This window comes from Puma concolor, chromosome D1, assembly GCF_028749965.1.
Source record: "Puma concolor isolate L17-30 chromosome D1, mPumCon1.1.hap2, whole genome shotgun sequence".
NCBI classification, from domain to species: Eukaryota; Metazoa; Chordata; class Mammalia; order Carnivora; family Felidae; genus Puma; species Puma concolor.
Genome location: NC_141676.1, coordinates 105,498,986 through 105,520,467, shown reverse-complemented (window position 1 = coordinate 105,520,467; position 21,482 = coordinate 105,498,986).

The window sequence follows — 21,482 nt, the reverse complement described above, 5'->3', positions numbered from 1 at the left end:
GTACCAGAGAAATCACTACAAGCATGAAACCTACAGATATCACAATAACTCTAAACCCATATCTTTCAGGAATAACACTGAATGTAAATGGACTAAATGCTCCAACCAAAAGACATAGGGTATCAGAATGGATTAAAAAAAAAAAAAGACCCACCTATTTGCTGTCTACAAGAGACTCATTTTAGACCTGAGGACACCTTCATATTGAAAGTAAGGGGATGGAGAACTACCTATCATGCTACTGGAAGCCAAAAGAAAGCTGGAGTAGCCATACTTGTATCAGACAAACTAGACTTTAAATTAAAGGCTGTAACAAGAGATGAAGAAGGGCATTATATAATAATTACAGGGTCTATCCATCAGGAAGAGCTAACAATTATAAATGTCTATGCGCTGAATACGGGAGCCCCCAAATATATAAAACAATCACAAACACAAGCAACCTTATTGATAAGAATGTGGTAGTTGCAGGGGACTTTAACACTCCACTTACAACAATGGATAGATCATCTAGACACAGGATCAATAAAGAAACAAAGGCCCTGAATGATACATTGGATCAGATGGACTTGCCAAATATATTTAGAACTCTGCATCCCAAAGCAACAGAATATACTTTCTTCTCGAGTCACATAGAACATTCTCCAAGATAGATCACATACTGGGTCACAAAATAGCACTTCACAAGTATAAAAGAATTGAGATCATACCATGCACACTTTCAGACCACAATGCTATAAAACTTGAAATCAACCACAGGAAAAAGTCTGGAAAACCTCCGAACACATGGGGTTAAAGAACACCCTACTAAAGAATGAATGGGTCAACCAGGCAATTAGAGAAGAAATTTAAAAATATACAGAAACAAATGAAAATGAAAATACAACAATCCAAACACTTTGGAATGCAGCGAAGGCAGTCCTGAGAGGAAAATACATTGCAATCCAGGCCTATCTCAAGAAATAAGAAAAATCCCATATATAAAATCTAACAGCACACCTAAAGGAAATAGAAGCCAAACAGCAAAGACACCCCAAACCTAGCAGAAGAAGAGAAATAATAAATATCAAAGCAGGAATAAACAATATAGAACCTAAAAAAACTGTAGAGCAGATCAAAGAAACCAAGAGTTGGTTTTCTGAAAACATAAACAAAATTGATAAACCTCTAGCCAGGCTTCTCAAAAAAAAAAGGGAGATGACCCTAATAGATAAAATCATGAATGAAAATGGAATTATTACAACCAATCCTTCAGAAATACAAGCAATTATCAGGGAATACTATGAAAAATTATATGCCAACAAACTGGACAACCTGGAAGAAATGGACAAATTCCTAAGCGCTGACACACTTCCAAAAATCAAACAGGAAGAAATAGAAAACTTGAACAGACCCATAACCAGCGAAGAAATTGAATCAGTTATCAAAAACCTCCCAACAAATAAGAGTCCAGGACCAGATGGCTTCTCTGGGGAATTCTACCAGACATTTAAAGGAGAGATAATACCTATCCTTCTCAAGCTGTTCCAAAAAATAGAAAGGGAAGGAAAACTTCCAGACTCATTCTATGAAGCCAGCATTACTTTGACTCCTAAACCAGACAGAGACCCAGCAAAAAAGAGAACTACAGGCCAAAATCCCTAATGAATATGGATGCAAAAATTCTCAATAAGATACTAGCAAATCGAATTAAACAGCATATAAAAAGAATTATTCACCATGATCAAGTGGGACTCATTCCTAGGCTGCAGGGCTGGTTCAACATTCGCAAATCAATCAATGTGATACATCACATCAATAAAAGAAGAGATAAGAACCATATGATCCCGTCAATCGATGCAGAAAAAGCATTTGACAAAATTCAGCATTCTTTCTTAATAAAAACCCTCAAGAAAGTCGGGATAGAAGGAACATACTTAAACATCATAAAATCCATTTATGTAAAGCCCACAGCTAATATCATCCTCAATGGGGAAAAACTGAGAACTTTCCCCCTGAGATCAGGAACACGACAGGGATGTCCACTCTCACCGCTGTTGTTTAACATAATATTGGAAGTTCTAGCATCAGCAATCAGACAACAAAAGAAAATCAAAGGCATCAAAATTGGCAAAGATGAAGTCAAGCTTTCACTTTTGGCAGATACCACGATATACATGGAAAACCCAATAGACTCCACCAAAAGTCTGCTAGAACTGATACATGAATTCAACAAAGTTGCAGGATACAAAATTAATGTACAGAAATCAGTTGCATTCTTATACACTAATAACGAAGCAACAGAAAGACGAAGAGACTGATCCCATTCACAAATGCACCAAGAATCATAAAATACCTAGGAATAAACCTAACCAAAGATGTAAAAGATCTGTATGCTGAAAACTATAGAAAGCTTATGAAGGAAATTGAAGAAGATACAAAGAAATGGAAAAACATTCCATGATCATGGATTGGAAAAATAAATATTGTTAAAATGTCAATACTACCCAAAGCAATCTACACATTCAATGCAATCCCAATCAAAATTGCACTAGCATTCTTCTTGAAGCTAGAACAAGCAATCCTAAAATTTGTATGGAACCACAAAAGGCCCCGAATAGCCAAAGTAATTTTGAAGAAGACCAAAGCAGGAGGCATCACATTCCCAGACTTTAGCCTCTACTACAAAGCTGTCATCATCAAGACAGCATGGTATTGGCACAAAAACAGACACATAGACCAATGGAATAGAATAGAGTCTCCAGACTTGGACCCACAAAAGTATGGCCAACTAATCTTTGACAAAGCAGGAAGAATATCCAATGGAAAAAAGATAGCCTCTTTAACAAATGGTGCTGGGAGAATTGGACAGCAACATGCAGAAGAATGAAACTAGATTGCTTTCTTACACCATTCACAAAAATAAACTCAAAATGGATGAAGGACCTGAATGTGAGACAGGAAACCATCAAAACACTAGAGGAGAAAGCAGGAAAAAAACTTCCCTGACCTCAGCCTCAGCAATTTGTTACTTGACACATCTCCAAAGGCAAGGGAATTAAAAAGCAAAAATGAACTATTGGGACCTCATGAAGATAAAAAGCTTCTGCACTGCAAAGGAAACAATCAACAAAACTAAAAGGCAACCGACAGAATGGGAAAAGATATTTGCAAATGACATATCAGACAAAGGGGTCCAAAATCTATAAAGAGCTCACCAAACTCCACACCTGAAAAACAAATAACCCAGTGAAGAAATGGGCAGAAGACATGAATAGACACTTCTCTAAAGAAGACATCCAGGGGGCGCCTGGGTGGCTCAGTCAGTTAAGCGGCTGACTTCAGCTCAGGTCATGATTTCGCGGTCCATGAGTTCGAGCCCCACGTCGGGCTCTGTGCTGACAGCTCAGAGCCTGGAGCCTGTTTCAGATTCTGTGTCTCCCTCTCTCTGACCCTCCCCCGTTCATGCTCTGTCTCTCTCTCTCTGTCTCAAAAATAAATAAACGTTAAAAAAAATTAAAAAAAAAAAAACAAGACATCCAGATGGCCAACAGGCACATGAAAAGATGCTCAACATCGCTGCTCCTCAGGGAAATACAAATCAAAACCACACTCAGGTATCACCTCACGCCAGTCAGAGTGGCCAAAATGAACAAATCAGGAGACTATAGATGCTGGAGAGGATGTGGAGAAATGGGAACCCTCTTGCACTGTTGGTGGGAATGCAAACTGGTGCAGACTCTCTGGAAAACAGTGTGGAGGTTCCTCAAAAAATTAAAAATCGATCTCCCCTATGACCCAGCAGTAGCACTGCTAGGAATTTACCCAAGGGATACAGGAGTGCCGATGCATAGGGGCACTTATACCCCAATGTTTATAGCAGCAGTTTCAACAATAGCCAAGTTATGGGAAGACCCTAAATGTCCATCAACTGATGAATAGACAAAGAAATTGTGGTTTATATACACAATGGAATACTACTTGGCAATGAGAAAGAAGGAAATCTGGCCTTTTGTAACAACGTGGATGGAACTGGAGAGTGTGATGCTAAGTGAAATAAGTCCTACAGAGAAAGACAGATACCATATGTTTTGACTCTTATGTGGATCCTGAGAAACTTAACAGAAGACCGTGGGGGAGGGGAAGGGAAAAAAAAGTTAGAGAGGGAGGGAGGCAAACGATAAGAGACTCTTAAAAATTGAGAATAAACTGAAGGTTGATGGGGGGTGGGTGATGGGCACTGAGGAGGGTACCTGTTTGGATGAGCACTGGGTGTTGTATAGAAACCAAGTTGACAATAAATTTCATATTAAAAAATATATTAAAATATTCAGGGGAAAATATTACATCAAAGTAGAGGCAATCACAGTATAATATGAAGACTCATGAGGAATGAATGTACCTGAATTCTTAAGTGTGGCAAGTCAGTTATATATTAGAAATTAGACAAAACAAGACTTTAGGGACATCAAAAGGAATTCCAAAACATGTGATGTGTAAGGACATAAAAAGTAGAGGATAAGTGGGTGTCTTTATTTGATAAAGGTATAAAAATGCTCTTGAGTCTAAAAGAAAGTGATATCTTTGCCTAAAAGATTTGAAAGACGCCACTTTCAAATTATTAGCACTCTGGAAATATTTACTAGCACTGATTTATTAGGACATGTTTAATATGTAATTGTTCCAGCACTAACACAACAATGAAGTCCTCTAGGGATTTTGGAAAAACTTTTGACTGATATACATAACCAGATTTGAGGGGGGGTGGGGGAGGTAAAATTGAGCAACTTTTGAAAATCCTTGAAATGATAGTTAACATTCAATTTAAGGAGAATTAAATTAATATGCACAGATTCAGTCTGAGAGGGAAGTAGGCCTAACCAGGAACACGTAGCCTGGGTGATCTATGCCTCTACCATTAGCTTTCTTCCCTTCAACCAGGAAAGCCACAGTAATTCCAATGAGAGGGCACCTAGTGCTCAGATAGTTGTGTCTAAGTACTATTCCCCACTGAAATGAACTAGAGTCCTTAATGAAATGCTTGATTATAGATCTTTGGCAGGGAAACAGGAGAGTGAGCTGGAATATCTTGCTGTTCTAGAAAATAAGAAAATGTTCAAAGACTGATAGGGCTATGCTAAAAACAAATGTTTATTAAAGAATGAAATAATATCTGAATAAATGCAGACATTTGCCATGTTTCTGGAGTAAAGACTCAAAAAAAAAGATGTGGTATATATATGCAGTGGAGTATTACTCAGCAATCAAAAAGAATGAGATCCTGCCGTTTGCAACTACATGGACGGAACTAGAGGGTATTATGCTAGGTGAAATTTGTCAGTCAGAGAAAGACAATTATCATATGACTTCACTCATATGAGGACTTTAAGACAGAACAGATGAACACAAGGGAAGGGAAGCAAAAATAATATAAAACAGGGAGGGAGACAAAGCATAAGAGACTCTTAACGATGGAGAACAGAGGGTTACTGGAAGGGTTGTAGGAGGGGGGATGCGCTAAATGAGTAAGGGGCGTTAAGGAATCTACTCCTGGAATCATTGTTGTACTATATGCTAACTAACTTGGATGTAAATTTTAAAAATGAAATAAAATAAAACTACTTTTTTCTACTTAAAAAATACTTCTGATGTTGACATTAATAGTTGTATTTATTTTTAAAACAAGTTTATAGCACTATGACAGACACCATTCTAAGCACTTAACAAATACTTCCTCTGTTAGTCCTTATAATCTATGAGGTAGATTTTCATCTGTTTTACACATGAAAAGACTAAAGCACAGAGAGGTTTCATAACTTGCCCAAAGTCACTCAGCCATTAAAAAACAGAGCCAGAATTTGAACCTGGTCATAAGGGATCCACAGCGAGGGACATGTGAGCTGACACTTGGCCCTGCCCTGGCTAGTTTAGGTTTCAGACCCCTGGTCACACACAAGAAGAAACGCTGGCCGGTGGGGCGTGTCCAGGGCTGGAGGGGGAAGGAACTGGCAGCCATATCTGCAGAGAACCATGGGGAGGGGTGAGGGTATGCTTCACTCGGGAACAAAACCCTGGGAACAGAGTGGGAGGGCGCCGTGGGGCAGAAGGCAGGAGACTTCCAGCAGCTGCCTTCACACGTCTGAGGGGTTGTCAACTGAGGACGGGAGTGGGCTTACCAAGTATTGCTCCGGAGGTCCTGCCTAGACCCAGTGTTACAGAGAAACTGGCTGGACACACACATGAGGGAGACTATTGTCTCATTAGGGCCACTAAACGTGGACAGTGGAGTCTTTAAGTAGAGGAGAACAGCCACCCCTCCAGCCTGGGGACAGGGACACCGATGCATCAATGCATGGGTGATTTTGTTCAGATTCTAGATCCTTTGATAGCAACGACTCTGAGCACCCACCGGGGGCTGGAGCACTGACCACAGAGGGAGCAAACTGTGAACGTGACCATCGTCATCTTTGGAATTCACCTTCTGGGGACAGACAAGCATTTAACTATGTTCCAGACGGAGCCAAGAAGCCGGAGCAGGGGCAGCAAACAGGGACGTGGGGCACAAGGAGCAGAAGGGCTCTAAAGGGAGAGGTGAGACTTCATAAGATGAATTTCACCTGCCCTTTTACCTGAGCCTGCCCCCCACCCCAGGAGACAATCCAAGCTCAAGCACCATCCAAGAACAAAAGATTGTGGCATTTTCATTTACTCACTTGTTCGGTATTTATTAAGGCTGAATCTTTATTGGGCACCGAATAAGCTTCTGTCACTGAGTTAGGTTGGGGGCGGGTACAGATAATGTCCCTATTGGGGCACACTGGAAAGATCACCAACTCCAGAGAGCAACATATCTTTCACTGGACTCGAGGCACTGGTACATACAAGCTGTGTGACCATGGGCAAGGTACTTAACCTCTCTAAGTATGTTTGCCTCATCTATAAAATGAGAATTCCTACCTCATGGAATTGTTTGAAATTGAAAAGAGGCCTCATACTCGGCATGGGATAAACACAGGGTTAGTCCTTATGTTTGTCAAGGTTCTTTGCTGCAGGCAACAGATTACGATTCTGATGGATTAAACCAGAACAAGATTTTACTAAAAAGATACTGGGTGGTTTAACACAGTCTTAGGACGCCTGGAGAACAAGGATTTAGACCAGGCTTCCAAAAGCAAAGCCTGTAACAGTCCTGTCAACGGGTCTGAAGTGCCCACGTATGGGTCAGACACTTGACCTTCTCACTGCTATCACCTACCCAGCTCACCCCCACCTCCAAAAGAAGCCAATACCTCTGTCATTATCTTTGCCAGAAAAAAAAGGGGGAGAGGGGGTTCTGGGCAGAACCTCTCTCCTCAGGTTGCTCTCATCTCCAGAGTGAAGTCTCACATCTGTGAGTCTAGTCAGAGGGGCCTGGGTCTCACCTGTGTCCCGTAGGTAGCTGCAAAGAAACCTGGGGAATACCGTTCTCAGGCTTCCACATGACTCAGAAGGCTGGAACCTCCTCCAATAGAGCAAAGATGGTCCACAGATGATGGGCATCCAGAATGTGACACATGACTCCTGGAGCCCCGCACCCAGGCTGTTCACCCAATACACACTCAGCCCCTTGCCAGTTTTGCAGACTGCTGGTGGAGGTGCTCCAGACTCACCCAAGCCTCCCTGCCCCCATCCCACAGCCCTGAAACCCCACTGAAATCCTCTGTATGCATCTGTCCTCATGTGACTCGCCCCCCACCATCATCTCCAGCACAAGGAAGCATCTCAGGCAGAAGGTGTGAGGAGGGGTGCGGACCCTGAGGCTCTCGGGGGAAGCCCACGTGTGCAGGCTAGCCCAGTGAGGACCTGGCTGAGAAGAGCACAAAATGGGCTAAAGCTGCCACCAAGTGGCCATCTTGAGAACCACAGGAGGACCCCACCTTCCCTCCGACCCAGCTGCCCCCAGACAGAAAGCTGAGGTCTCCGTGGGGTCTGAGAAAGGAAAGCTCCTCCTCCCCTCCGCTCCTGAATTGGGTTGTCTGATCTGCCTGGCTCCGAGAGAGATAATGATATCTAACATTCGTTTGGTACCCTGCAGTGTAGAAAATGCTTTCTTGCAGTAATGATAATTACATGACAATATTAATTATCGTTGTAGCAACTGTCATTAATCGAGGGCTTACTATGTGCCAGAAACTTCAAAACATCCACTCTTAATCCTCACAACAATGCTGCAGGGAACAAACAAATCTTCCTCTCTGCTCTCAACGGTACCTCAATATTTTGGGAGGGGGATTCCCCTTCTACTCCCAGGACAGGACTGTTATTGAAACTACCCGTAAAAAAGCAGTTCTATTCTCACTGAACCATGACAAGGGAAATCTTCGGGTGCCACCCTGAGGGGAAAGACTGCCTGAGCCCGAAACCAGCACACAAGAAGCAGAACAAATCTCAGCAGTATTGGAGCCTCCCGAAAGCACACAAGAAGCAGAACAAATCTCAGCAGTATTGGAGCCTCCTGGATTCAGCTGTGCCTGAAAGAGTCTTTGGACTTGTCCATTCCATGACCCGATACATTTCCCTTTACTGAAGCCTATTTGTTGGGGGTGGGGGTGGGGGGAGGGTTTTTTTTCTTTACTCAAACTCAAAAGAATGTCATTAATTCTTATTTAATAAAATAAATTAGCACGTGGAAGCAGGGTATTATAAATAATGGATCCAAAAATAGGAATTGTCAAAGTCAAGGTGATGGGGGAGGGGACATTTATTCCACACCATGTGCCACTCCCTGTTCTATGTGCTGAGGACAGACAAGATCCAAGCTGTGCTGAGACAACTCTGTGGCAGGGAATGCCCCAAGAAACAGATGAGATTGATAGCTAAAGCAGAGAATTAAAACAGCTCTCTGATGTGATAGAGTACGACAGTGGCCACTTCAGACTGAGCAGTACAGGAATTGCATGGTGGAAATGTGCACTGTCAACTTGGTTACACTGGGGACTGCGTTTCCCAGAACTCCCTTCTTTGTATGGTTCCAACTAGACTTGACCCAAAGAAGAGGCTCTTGCGACATTTGAAGGCAGAAGTGATGCCATTGCTCTCTGAAGGACGTCGTGCTGTCACGGGCACTGATGGCCAGATGCCAAGGGCCTCGCTGAGTTCCAGTACATCTTCTCTCTTCTCCACTCAAGTTCAGCTGCCCATTAGCATCCTTCCAACCCCAGCCTCAGACCCACCACCACCTGGCTGGGGAATACGCAGAGGCGGTGGGCTCCCACAGACCTCCCCATGAACATCTCCTTCACGGCTGCCCACAGGTAGTGGCTCAGTGAGGGGGGGCAGGACCAGCAATGGAAAATGAACAGATTCAAGACCCGCTTTGGAGCTGGACTTGGTAAGACGTCCTGGTGGATGAGATACAGGGTTTGAAATAAAGAGAGCTTTTGCCTTAAGCAAGAAGGTGGGTGTTTGGGATCATTTTCTGAGAGAGGAAGAAGTATATTTAGGGTTGGAAAACAAGAGTTCTATTCTGGACATTGTGGTAGACTAAAAAAAAAAAAAAATACAGCCATAATATTTTATTGGATTGAAAAAAAATGGCCACAAAAATGTAGCCTCAACTCCTCCCGGTCATGATCATGAACTTACATAAAAGTTGTGAGTACAGGTGCAAAGAACTTTGTTTTTACTGAAATATTGGTTTCTGACCTGATGTCCCAATATCTGCAAGTATTTTACCATCTTGTACCATCAAGGTCATTTCCTCCCCTACCTAAGCACAATCGCAGGCAAAACCAAGAAATTAACATCGATACAACACTATTATTTAATCTGAGGCCCTTATTCAAATTTCTCCAGTGGTTTCACTGATTATTTTTAAGGAAAAGAAAAACCATGTTTGTGTGTACACATCTCATTTAGTTTTGTGACCCTAATCTTTTTCAATCCGGAAGACCTATCCTTTATTGTCTATCACGACCCTCATATTTTCAAAGGACAGGCCATTTCTTTTGTAAGATGTCCCTTGATTTTGGTTTGTTTGAAATTTTCTCACAATTAAAGTCAGACAATGCCTCTTTGATAGGGATATCACAGAGGTGGTAATGGGTTTTTCTCACTGCATCCTGGAAGGTAGCACTTCATTTCCAACCCCCTCCTGTCCCCACTCCCCGCATCTGACAATGTCCACTCTGATCCTTTAATTAAGGTAATGTCTGCCAAGCCTCTCCACTGTAAAGTTCCTCTTTTCCCCTTTGTAGTTAATAAGCATTTGTCCATTGTTGTAGTAAATATCATTAATTGAGGGCTTAGTATGTGGGGAGGTATTTAAATTTGTAAACATCCCACGTGAAACGAACTTTCAATTGTGTCATTCTTTATTTGTATCAATGTAAACTGATGGTTTGCTATTTTTTTTCCAGTGGATTGTTATTCTCATTATTTATCTTCACGCTCAAATTGTCCCTTGTCCCCATACTCAGTGAAAACCCATTCAAGCTGGGTTCTGTATCTTTTGTACATGACTCCAAGGTTTCTGAGGACCTCATGGCTTGTTGGCATGAGACGTTCCAGAATCATCTTGTACCTTCTCCACCTCAGCAGTGGAAGCAGCTGAGAAGGGCGTGTTGCATTTAGTCTGTCTCCTTACACTTCTCTAGTATGTGGCTGTTCTTCAGTCTTTCATTGTTCCCATGACCTTGACACTTGAAGAGGACTGATCAGATATTTTGGAGAATGTCCCTGAATCTGGGTTGTCTGATGTTTGCTTGTGGCTAGATCTGGGTTATGGATTTGACGGGGAAGAATGGCACAGAGGTGGAAAGCCCTTCTTATCACAGATTCACGACATCAACATGACTTCTCACTGGTCAGGTTGACCTTGGTCACTGGGTTAAGGAGGTGTCTGCAGATTTCTCAACTGTGGAGGCTCTTAGAAGTGAATCACTAAGTCCAATGAACACTCAAGGGGAGAGAAATTGACTTCTCCCTGGAGTGGTCCCATGAATTTATTTGGAATTATTCTATAATGAAGATTTGTAGGACAGGAGTTTTAAACTTTATTTTTGCTATGACCCCACCAGAAAGTAGTCAAGTGAAGCCTATGGATCTCTTCTCAGAATAGCACTTTAAAATTTAATTTACTTATTTGGGGCACCTGGGTGGCTCATTCAGTTGAGCATCCCACTCTTGGTTTCTGCTCAGGTCATGATCTTGAGGTTCATGAGTTTTGAGTCCTACATCAGGCTCTGGGCTGGCAGCCTGGATGGGATTCTCTCTCTCTCCCTCTCTCTCTCCCTGCCTCTTCCCTACTTGTACTGTCTCTGTCTCTCTCAAAATAAACACATAAACTTAAAAATTAAAATATGGGTGCCTGGGTGGCTCAGTTGGTGAAGCGTCCAACTTTGTGAGTTCAGGTCCCCAAAGCTGGCTCTGTGCTGTCAGCTTTGGATCCTCTGTCTCCCTCTCCCTCTGCCCCTCTACAGCTTGCATGCTCTCTCTCTCTCTAAAAAATGGATAAACATTAATTTAAAAACACACTGAAAAAACATGATCATTTCAAAAATAAAATAAAATGTAATGTATTTATTTAAAGAAAACCTAGGATTACAAAGGAAAACGATATTAAAATACAATTAGCAAAATACTTTATAAACAAATATGTGATGTGGTAATAAATGTGTTTGTTTATTAACATCCAAACACAAGTTCTAGCAGCATGACTAGTAACTACTGTAATTTCCAAGTGTTGCTGAGCATAAATGCTATCACAGCTCCTGGTAACTCTACTGTGGTTTGTTGCCTGCACTCATGACGGGATGGAAGGGGTGCTTCTTCAGTGACAGTTTTATAAAAACAAAGGTATTTTTTTCCTAAACAAGTTCCAAAACCCCCTGAATTCTATCTACAGACCCCCTGGGGGAGTCTCTGGACCCTAGGATGACAAAGAACCATGACAGTAGAGATGTTCTGGGGAGACCAAGGAGGCAGAAAGTGCCAGCACAGTGGTGAGAAGTAAAAGACATTTCACCCTCTCTAATGATGACAGACCCACAAAACAACCCACTTATCACAGATTTTCTTATCAGGCCATTTATCATGTTTTATTTTTTTTAAAGTAAGCTCTACACCCAACATGGGGCTCAAACTTATGACCCTGAGATCAAGAGTCTCATGCTCTACCCACTGAGCCGGCCAGGTGCCCCTATCATCATTTAGACTGAAAAAGAAATCAACCCTCAGTGCTGGTGAGGATGCTGTGAAACTGGCATTGCCATGCATCTCTGGTTGCAGGGCTAATGTGTACAAATTTGTGCAACCCACTGAGAAGCAATTCAAAAATACTAACAGCCATAAAAAGTCCAAACTCTTGACTGGGAAACCCACTTCTGAAAAGCCACCTTAAGAAATTTATCCTGGATTTGTAAAAAGTTACATTTAGAGAGGCTTCTGGCAGCAATATTTACATCAGCTAAATGAGATTAGCAGCAACTAAACGTCTAAAATAGGGCAAGCAGGCGAGTGCAGCCCAGGGCAGGGACCCGTGGGAAGCAATGCAGATATTAAATGAGCGTTACTGAAACAGTGCAGCGACATGGCTCAGACTTATGAGAGGCAAGAGATGTGTGGATGTTTGGATCCTCTCTGAGCCTCAGTTGACTTGTTTATTAAAAGAGGAATAATTGGAGCACCTGAGTGCTCAGTTGGTTAAGCATACAACTCTTGATTTCAAATTAGGTCATGATCTCATGGTTTGTGGGCTCAAGTCCCACGTTGGGCTGTGCTGATAGTGCAGAGCCTGCTTGGGATCTTCTCTCTCGCTTTCTCTTCCTCTTCCTCTCTCTCTCTCAAAAAAAAAAAAAAAAAAAAGAGGGATAATAATACCATCTCCTAAGAGTGTTCTTTGGCTTCATGGCATGACATTTAAAGCCTCTAGCAAAGGGCCTGGGACATCATGGGTGCTCAGAATGTATCATCTATTATCGTTATGATGACAGTGTGCTACACAATAAAGTAAAATGTAAAATCATATATAAGCACAGTTACTTCATTGCAAAAAAAAAAAAAATGCAGGAAAAAAAAGCAGAGAGGAAATACTTCAAAATGTTAACAGTGATATGGCACAAAAACAGACACTCAGATCAATGGAACAAAATAGGAAACCCAGAAATAGACCCACAAATGTATGGCCAACTCATCTTTGACAAAGCAAGAAAGAATATCCAATGGAATAAAGATAGTCTCTTCAACAAGTGGTGCTGGGAAAACGGGACAGTGACATGCAGAAGAATGAACTTGGACCACTTTCTTACACCATTCACAAAAATAAACTCAAAATGGATGAAAGACCTAAATGTAAGACAGGAAGCCATCAAAATCCTAAAGGAGAAAGCAGGCAACAACCTCTTTGACCTTGGCCACAGCAACTTCTTCCTCAACATGTCTCCAGAGGCAAGGGAAACAAAAGCAAAAATGAACTATTGGGATCTCATCAAAATAAAAAGCTTCTGTACAGTGAAGGAAACAATCAGCAAAACTAAAAGGCAACCGATGGAATAGGAGAAGATATTTGCAAACGACATATCAGATAAAGGGTTTGTATCCAAAATCTATAAAGAACTTATCCAACTCAACACCCAAAAACCAAATAATCCAGTGAAGAAATGGGCAAAAGACATGAATAGACATTTCTCCAAGGAAGCCATCCAGATGGCCAAGTGACACATGAAAACATGCTCAACATCACTCATCATCAGAGAAATATAAATCAAAACCACAAGGAGATACCCCCTCACACCTGTCAGAATGGCTAACATTAACATCTCAGGCAACAACAGATGTTGGCGAGGATGCGGAGAAAGAGGATCTCTTTTGCACTGCTGGTGGGAATGCAAACTGGTGCAGCCACTCTGGAGAACGGTATGGAGGTTCCTCAAAAAGTTAAAAATAGGGGTGCCTGGGTGGCTCAGTCGGTCGAGCGTCTGACTTCGGCTCAGGTCATGATCTTGCGGCTTGTGAGTTTGAGCCCTGCATCGGTCTCTGTGCTGACAGCTCAGAGCCTGGAGCCTGCTTCGGATTCTGTGTCTCCCTCTCTCTCTGCCCCACCCCACTCATACTCTGTCTCTACCTCCTTCAAAAATAAATAAAATAAACATTTAAAAAAATGTAAAAAAATTGAAAATAGAACTACCCTACGACCCAGCAATTGCACTACTAAGTATTTATCCAAGGGATATAGATGTTCTGTTTCGAAGGGGCACATGCACCCCAATGTTTATAGCAGCAGTATCAACAATAGCCAAAGTATGGAAAGAGCCCAAATGTCCATCGATGGATGAATGGATAAAGAAAATGTGGTGTATATATACAATGGAGTATTACTCGGCAATCAGAAAGAATGAAATCTTGCCATTTGCAACTATGTGGATGGAACGAGAGGGTATTCTGCTAAGCGAAATTAGTCAGAGAAAGACAATTATCATGACTTCACTCATATGAGGACTTTAAGACAGAACAGATGAACACAAGGGAAGGGAAGCAAAAATAATATAAAAACAGGGAGGGGGACAAAACATAAGAGACTCTTAAATATGGAGAACAAACAGAGGGTTACCAGAGGGGTTGTGGGAGGGGGGATGGGCTAAATGGGTAAGGGGCACTAAGGAATCTACTCCTGAAATCATTGTTGCACTATATGCTAACTAATTTGGATGTAAATTGAAAAAATAAAATTAGAAAAAATAAATTACAAAAAATGTTAACAGTGATAGTGTCAGGGTAAAGAGGTCAGGTATAATTTTCTGTTTTTCTCTACTTTCTAAGTTTCTAGGATAAGCTTTTAATGTACTATTTACCTGTTTTTTTTATGTTTATTTATTTTGAGAGAGAGAGGGAGAGAGAGAGAGAAAGAGAATGAATGAATGAATATCTCAAGCAGGCTCCGCACTGTCAGCACAGAGCCCCAATGCAGGGCTCAGTCTCACCAACCAGGAGATCATGATCTAAGCTGAAACCAAAAGTCAAACGCTTAACTGACCGAGCCACTCAGGCGCCTCAGTATTTCCCAGTTAATACAAAAAGAAGCAAAGGCATGTACTAGAAATACATAATCCTGCCCTTTCATAACCATTGAGATGGAGCCCGTATCAGGACGGTAAGTAACTCTGGAGTCCTGTATTTCTCTGTTGTCCGCTTGTCCCCAAAACCTTGGAGTCAAAGGAAACCCTGGTGCACAAAGCTGATGTATCTTTATAATTTCTGGGTGTTGCAAATCAGCCCTAGACGAAAGTGCCCCCAAGTAAATGATGAAGAAATGCTGGACATTCACTAGAGCCCAGATCATTGCCATAATTTAATTCACTACCTGGGCAGCAGCAGCATCAATAGAAGGAGCCTAGCCAAGCCCATGACACGTAGTAGGTGCTCCACAAACTTTAAATAAATGAATGAATGCAGGCTTCTGTGGCTGCTTCCCTGACTTTTCCTGGGCTCCATGGTTGTCCCCGCATGGCCAGTATGCCCACATGGTGGCAGTGCTGCTCCACACCAGGCAGAGACAAGAGGATCCAGTTTCCACCTGCTGCTCAATGCCTGAGTCTCCTTCCATGTTCAGGCAGAGGCATCTGAGACCCACGGAAAGGCTTTAAGGGAGGACATTGTTGGAGTCACCCTGTCCTTAATGGAGGAGGCGACATGGTCCTCTGGCTGTAGGAGAGATGCACCCCTCACCTTCAGAGGGTTGGACCAGCCTGTAAAGCAGACAGAGCACCCTGTAGGGAGGTGGATATGCCCAGGAGGCAGACTTAGGGCTCCGGACTCACAGGAGGAACCTGAAGACAGAGCTCTCTGGGAAGGGCGCCCCTTTGGAGGCAGGGTGGCGACATGGGTAGGATGAGCTGGAGGAACACTCAGACCAGGGTACCCATCCTGGCTTCTGCTCTGGCAAGTCCTGTAACCTCCCTGACTGCATTTTACCTGTGGAATAGGAATAAGGCTGCGGAGCTCATAAGGCTGCTGAGAGTTTTAAGTCCACTAATGCCTGTAAAGGATTGAGTGCGGCTTCTGGCCCCAAGTGAGTCAGTGAGGCCAGTTACTGTCATCACCATGGTTTTTGTTGTTGCTGCTGTCAGTAACTGTGGTGTCATTATTTACACGTGGACATCCCAAGGAAGACTCTTTTCCTCTGTGGACATCCAGGCTAAATCTGTGACTAGATCTTGAAATCATTTCTTCATCTATAACCAGGCAGGAACTGAAAGAGAAAAGGGTGTATCCAAGACGCCAATGGTTTAGCTTCTCTTTTCTTTTTAATGAAAGGACATATGTCTGGGGGGAAATAGCAAATGTGACTCATGAATTTCCCTTAGGGAGGGAAGACACAGGGCTGAATTCCTTTAGCTTCCTCCCCTGCGAAATCCTAAAGCCAAAGTTTCCAAAAGAATTGTGGGCCCGGCATCTACATGAAGGGTTTTGACCAATGGGACATCTTCACAGTGTGGCTCCTGGCTCATGTTGTCAGCACTCTTCACTTTCAGCGGGAAAAGGCAGGATCCCTGTATTCTGCATGCGGCTGTCCTCGGTTGAAAACCATTTTTTTTAAATCTCTCTTAAGTGTATAAAGTATGATTGGTGAGAAAAAGCAAAGACCTGGAATCATTTACACAAAAGGGAAAGCAGAGAGAAGAGACAGCTTATAATAATCTCCAAGTCTCCAATATACTGCACAGTGGAAGGTGGTCAAATGTTCTCCAACTTTTATGAGGACATAAAGAAAAAGTGAAATTTGTATATACCACACAGGGGGGTTAGGTTGAGTGGAAGTGGCAGTTGTATGATTCATAGAGTTTCCCTAAGAGGAATAAATTTGAGATACCAGGCACACACATTTTAAACGTCTGTTTTCCTCTGTGTATTTGAACATGTACGAACATGCAAACATTGATACTTAAAACGTAAGTCACAATGATCATAATCTATGTGCACTCATGGGCACGGTCCCTAGATTTTGACACTGTAGCAAATGACTGACAGCAGTCTGAGTTGTCATATTAGACATGAAAGGCTGTGTTATGTTGCCTAACAAACAAGTCCAAAATCCTTGTGGACTAAAGCAAGGAAGGTCTATTGCTACGTGTCCATCAAAGGTAGAAGGGCATCTCTGGTCCATGTCCCCTCACTCAGGGACTCAAGCAGATACAGCCTTCACTACCAGGTTGCTGGGGCAGAGGACAGGCTGGCTCTGTATGGTGAGTCACACACTGGCTCTTAAAGGCTTCTGCCCTCTTCACTTCTTCCCACATGGCACTGAACAAGCAAATCACCTGGTCACAGAGAAGTGAGATCCTACTGTATGCCTGGGAGGAGGAATATTGGAATCTTTGCAGACAGTCCAGTGACTACCCAAGGATTACTAGGACCTCTGACATTTTATTTTATTTTTTTTAATTTATTTTATTTTAGGGGGGAAGGGAGAGCATGAGCAGAGGAGAAGGGGCAGAGGGAGAGACAGAGAGAGAGGGAATCTTTTTAATTTTTTTTTATTTTTTTAATGTTTATTCATTTTTTGAGAGGCAGAGAGAGATGGAGCATGAGCAGGGGAAGGGTGGAGAGAGAAGGAGACACAGAATCCGAAGCAGGGTCCAGGCTCTGAACCGACAGCACAGAGCCCAATGTGGGGCTCGAACTCACAAACTGTGAGATCATGACCTGACCGAAGTCGGACGTTTAACCGACTGAGCCACCCAGGTGCCCCAGAGAGAGAGGGAATCTTAAGAAGGTGCCAAGTTCAAGGCGGAGCCTGATGTGGGGCTGGATCCCACAACCCTGGGATCATGACCTGAGCTGAAATCAAGATTGGATGCTCAACCGCCCCCGAGGACCTGTAACATTTTAAAGTGATCAATATGTCAAGTAGATTTGCCCTAAAACATATTTTGTGACTATAACAATGTTTGTCCTCCAGGATGGACCGTCCTGAGAAGCCTGACACAGAGAAACTGTAAACATCCATATTCCTTTCCCATGTAGAATGACTTAGACTGGAGCCTTCCTCCATGCAGAGCAAGAAATCAACTCACTCAGCAAATCTAAATTTAGCTCCATCTAAGGACCAGGCACTGGGAATACTCAGAGAAACTAAAACAAAATTCCTACCCCCAAGAGATTCACAGTCTAGTCACTCTGTTGAATCAGAGGGCCAGGGCATGGAGCGAGGTCTCGGCTGGAGAGAGACCCAGGTAGGAGCCATCAAGATGGAAATGACTTCTAAAGATGCCACAAGTGTGCATGGCTGCTGAGTATCCTTACACCTATCCTGACCTAGGAGCAAGCACATCTGCCCTCTCCTTGGCGTCCCTCCTGCCCAGGTATCTTGTCCCACTCTTGTCTGCTCTCTTGCTTTCGTCCCATTCTTCCTACGGCTTCCATTCTTGACACTCTGTGCCATAACGCATTCCTCTGGCTCATTTCTCACCACTCTTGCCTTAAACTTTTCTGTTTTCTCACCCGTGGCGCAATGCTTCCTGCCTCTGAATGTTTGTTCGTCCTGTCGGCTCTGCCTGCAGCACTGTACACATGCTCAGCTTCCACATGAACTATGTAAACCCCTATTCCTGTGGGGCCCTGCCTCCATTTCCTTTCCCTCCTCCTTCCTCCTTCCGTAAGCACTAGTCCTTCACCGCCTCTACCACACTGCCTGGTAATAATCTGTTTGTGTATCTATCTTCCTCACTGGACTGTGAATTCATTGAGGGCAGGGGCTGTGTCCCTGACTTACAGTATGGTGTCTGGTTAAAGCAAACATCCCAGCAATGTTTGTTGATATTTCTGTGGCAGAGAATTAGGATGCGATGATCAGTAAAAGACATTCAAGCATAAAAGTATCCTGTATTGGGGCGCCTGGGTGGCGCAGTCGGTTGGGCGTCCGACTTCAGCCAGGTCACGATCTCGCGGTCCGTGAGTTCGAGCCCCGCGTCGGGCTCTGGGCTGATGGCTCAGAACCTGGACCCTGTTTCCGATTCTGTGTCTCCCTCTCTCTCTCTGCCCCTCCCCCGTTCATGCTCTGTCTCTCTCTGTCCCAAAAATAAATAAACGTTGAAAAAAAAAAAATTAAAAAAAAAAAAAAAAAAGTATCCTGTATTAACAATGGAATACTACTTGGCAATGAGAAAGAATGAAATCCTGCCATTTGCAACAACATGGATGGAACTGGAGGGTATTGTGCTAAGTGAAATAAGTCAGAGAAAGACAGACACCATATGTTTTCACTCATGTGGATCTTGAGAAACTTAACAGAAGACTGGGGGGGAAGGGAAGGGGAAAACAGTTACAAACAGAGAGGGAGGGAGGCAAACCTTAAGAGACTCTTGAATGAAGAGAACAAACTGAGGGTCGATGGGGGGGGGGGCAGGGGAGAGGGGAAAATGGGTGATGGGCATTGAAGAGGGCACTTGCTGGGATGAGCACTGGGTGTCGCATGTAAGCGGTGAATCACGGGAATCTAACCCTGAAGCCAAGAGCACACTGTATATGCTGTATTTTAGCTAATTTGACAATAAATTATATTTTTTTAAAACGTACACTGTATTAGGATAGTATTCTGAGTGAGTATGCGTGTGTGGAGGGGTGTAAAATGGAAATATGACTTCAAGGGGAAAAAAATAACTTGTAACTATAAAAACTATAAATAACTTCGAGCATAAAGAAAACATCATTCATGCACTACTCAGTGTGGCCTACACTTCACAAAGAGGCATCACTGAAGAATCTCACAGCCCAGTCCTGCTGAATCTGAATCTGCAACTTGGCAAAATCCCCAGGTAATTCTTAGGCATAGTCCAGGTTCTGAAGCACTGGTCTAATGCATACTAATCACAAGAGTAGTAATAAGAATTAATAACATTTACTGAGTCTTGATGATGCTCCATGTTTTGTCTAGACACTCTACCTGTATTAACTCGTGTACCTCTCACAGCAATCCTGTAAGATCGATACTATTTAACATCCTCGTTTTTACAGAGGAGGAAACTAAGAGATGAAGTAACTTGTCAAGGTCACACAACTAGTAACGGTAAGAAGAGAAAAAGATTTCCAGTACCTAGCTCACTAAAGGTGCACAGGAAGGGCTTAATATTTTAATAAATGCTGCAAAGTGGAGAGCTGAGATTTGGACCCGGGCTGACGGGTTCTAGAGCCCCTGAGCACTCAGCGCATGATAAATAGCTATGAAGTGTACCAGGGGGGCTCTCTCTCCCCAGCACCTGGCACACTGCAGAGCATCCACAATCGACACAGGAATGTGTGAACGAATGGTAGTGTGGTACACTGGGTTGTGGGAAGGCCCCTCTTGCAGTCTAGGACAGGAGTTTGGTGAAGAGTAGTAGAATGAGAAGTAAGCGATTTGGAGTTAAAACTGTCAGCCTCAAAGCGACAAGAAGGAGCCTGAGGTTGGAGACTATGCCTGTGTGTACTCTAGAACTCACAAGCCTGAGGGGAAAATGGGACAACGCTAACAGTGATGACCTGTCACGGGTTCCTGTCTCCACAAATTCGCACACGCTCCAAGGTCACTGTAAAGTAACCCAGGTCTTTCTGAGAATGTCCAGGGTGTGGCCTCACAGCAGCCCCACTCTCCCAGACACCTCTGCTGTGCTACCTCTCATGAGGCAGCTCAGTCCCTGGGGACAGCTGCTGTGACTATACTGCTGGGTCCCCCAGGTCCCACGGCCTCCTGCTGCAGCTGATGTACTAAGGACTCTGCTAAAGCGGCCCCCAGGCTGCAGCGAAGAGGTCAATGCCCCAGCCCCTGTGTGCTCTACTCCATTACGGGGGTTCTCAAGCAGGACTGATGTGTGCCAACACCTTGTGGAGATTTCAGTCAAACAGCCCCATGGAGAACACAGGACTCAGCAGACTGTGCTCAGCCAATGTTGGATCTAACTGGCCATGCCTGGACCCCCTCCCCTTCTGGTAAATTCTATCCCCAGGGGCTCCTCAGCCAGCAAACAGGTTTCTGAAATGCACCCACAAATTTGCCAAGGCATCCCAAGGGTTTCTGAGCTTAAACTCAAGATGGAACTTTCCCCAAAACTGGCTTTTCTCCCCTTGCCCCTTTAACCCAGCACCATAATACTGAAGTTTTGTTTCAAAAAACAGACTGGAATCTCTTTAAAACTGTGTGCATTTATTCAAAGTGTCAATGTGTCTCATTCAGCTCCAAATCCTAGGATTCCCTGGATAATAACTAACACATATTCCTACTGACTAGATGCCTGGCACTTTAACCATAAACCTTGGGAGAATGTGCCATTTCTCCAGTTTATAGACGAGAAAAGATCAGAAGATTACAGAGCTCTCTGAAGGTCTCACATCTAGCAATAAGCCCAGATTTCACCCAAGTTTGCCTCTCCCAAGTACATTGGAGATTGTCCCCTTTTTGGGCCAGGGATAGTAAGATGATCAGAGAGATGCCCCTTCCTTAGAAGAAAAAGGGACGAACACCTGGCCCCGATTCAGAGACCTGCTTCCAGCCC